The sequence below is a fragment of the Babylonia areolata genome, chromosome 20 (assembly GCF_041734735.1).
Source record: "Babylonia areolata isolate BAREFJ2019XMU chromosome 20, ASM4173473v1, whole genome shotgun sequence".
NCBI classification, from domain to species: domain Eukaryota; kingdom Metazoa; phylum Mollusca; class Gastropoda; order Neogastropoda; family Buccinidae; genus Babylonia; species Babylonia areolata.
The window spans coordinates 48,720,117-48,722,616 of record NC_134895.1 but is presented as its reverse complement, the minus strand read 5'-3'; the positions used below and the strand labels follow the sequence as shown (position 1 = coordinate 48,722,616).

Genomic DNA, 2,500 nt, shown 5'->3' with positions numbered 1-2,500 from the left:
AGCGTGTGTGTGTTGGAGGACTGGGATGAGAGGATGTGGAGATTGGCGGGTCGTGTGTGTGTGTGTGTGTGTGTGTGTGTGTGTGTGAATCAGAACGTTGTATTTCCTGTGAAAGTCATGAAGATTAATTTGACCCCCCCCCCCCTCCAGCCCCCATCCCTTCTCCCCCAAAGAAAAAGAAAGGTTATCTTAATTTACGTTTACTTTTAGAAACATTCTGGTTTTTTCTCATATTGTGCATCATTGTTTTTGATCTCATAGTCATTCTTATTATTTATTATAACTCATGATGTATTTTGTCAAGCAAATGAGATTAATCTTCCACTTGATTGTAGTAATTACATTTTATGTTCTTTTTCAGCATTAATATCTCTTTTTTTTTCAAATTATGAAAACCTGCACGGAATTTGCTTGAAAGATTTCATGTTATGTTTAGATGTGCAGTTGAACAGGTATGCGTTTAGTCTCCACTTTCGTTATAATAGTTTAGAATATTACTGCTTTGATCACTGCAATGATCTTCATCTCAAATGCCCAAGCCTCCGTAGCCTATTTTCATCGAATGTTCCTTGATTTTGTCCTCCCAAATTTGTTTAAAACCAGTTACAAGGAGAATGCTTATAACTGTGAGTATCCATTCACTATTTGCATCATGTTGGTATTGAAATTCTTTTAGAACCTTACATGTGTGTGTGTTTCTTTTCACCTGCTTTATGTATCCAACAAATCAAAGTTTGACTTACTTTCTTTTAACAATAATTGAATTTTACTTCATTCTTCCAGAATGGGCAATGTCACGCTTTCGTGTGAACGAACACCTAACATTTGTGTACGTAATTGTTGTCAGAAATTTTCGTGAGGATATGTATCCTATACACATCTTTTGAATAACAAATCTGCATCAGATTATTTTTTTCCATTCAGTGAGAGTGGAAACTATTGTAAACTACTTTACAAACGCTCAGTATCATGTAAACGCCACCACCACCACCCCTCCCCCTGCCCCTCCCCATTTTTGAGTTTAAAATTGCGGATAGCGTAAAATTGTACACGCCCACTTCCCACTTTGACAACAAAACAAGAAACGAAGAATATTGTCATGAGCTAATGATAATTTAGTTTTTGCTTTGTGTGTGTTTTTTGCTGTTTTGTTTTTTTGTTTGTTTTTGCATGTTATAAACAGTGGGGCACGTTTCTGCATTCTCTTACCGTGAATGCCATTTCTAGTTTATTTAACATCATCCTTTATTACATCTTTGGAAAGTGTGTGATCTCCTGTACTGTCTTCAGCCACTCCGCTGATGTGTGTGTGTGTGTGTGTGTGTGTGTGTGTTAGAGAGAAGGAGAGAGAGAGAGAGTGTGTGTGTGTGTGTGTGTGTGTGTGTGTGTTAGAGAGAAGGAGAGAGAGAGTGTGTGTGTGTGTGTGTTATAGAGAAGGAGATAGAGAGAGTGTGTGTGTGTGTGTGTGTGTGTGTGTGTGTGTGTGTGTGTGTGCATCGTGTTGCATTTTTATATATGCTTATAGTTATGCCTATAGTTATTCCTATTCTATTCAGCTCTACTGGTAGTGCTTGAAGCCAAACATTATCGAAAAGCAGCAATGAAATCTATCTTTCTGGTTTTTAGTGCATAACAAACTAATTTGTTTCATACAAAATAATATTATGGTCCGTTGGTGTTGTTGTCTGAGTGACTGTTTTTGTTGTTGTTGTTGTTGTTGTTGTTGTTTTTTAATAGATACATAACGCTCGTCTCTATGGCTATGCAAAATTTAAAGTTCTAATCATTTTAAGGTTTTGAAAGTTGGTTATTGATGAAACTGTTTCCGTATAGCTCGCGTTTGTGCATCCATTAACGTGATCACTCTATAGTATCCCTGTTCTTGGTAGAAATCCAGTTTTGTAAAAAGAAAATTTAAATAAGGATAAAGAAAAGAAAAAAAAGGAAGATTATTTTCCTCTTGTTTTCCATCCCCGTATTCTCTCAGAAATAATACTGAATGTATTTTGAATACTTGCATAGATATGATGTTATAGGGTCGTTTTATTTGGCATCTTTTTTTACTCACTTGTGTAAAAAAAAGTGAGTCTATGTTTTAACCCGGTGTTCGGTTGTCTGTGTGTGTGTGTGTGTGTGTGTGTGTGTCTGTGTCTGTGTGTGTGTGTGTCTGTGTGTCCGTGGTAAACTTTAACATTGACATTTTCTCTGCAAATACTTTGTCAGTTGACACCAAATTAGGCATAAAAATAGGAAAAATTCAGTTCTTTCCGGTCATCTTGTTTAAAACAATATTGCACCTCTGGGATGGGCACAAAAAAATAATAAAATGAAGCCTAATTATATGCAAACTGCATTTACTGTTATATTTATATTTTTTGTATTCTCTAAACTTGGCACTTTGATCTGATATTCTGACCCAACAACAAGAGCAGTCATTATTATCATTTTTTGTTCAAACAGGAACTTCTTTTGCTAAGCATGGAAGTTTTATTTATTTGCA

At 35.8% G+C, this 2,500-nt stretch overlaps 1 protein-coding gene across 1 annotated transcript in view; it reads left to right on the top strand.

The window, feature by feature from the left end:
* LOC143294635 (uncharacterized) overlaps window positions 1–2,500 on the top strand; it is a 10,965-nt gene that overhangs the window by 5,106 nt on the left and 3,359 nt on the right. The window lies entirely within an intron of this gene.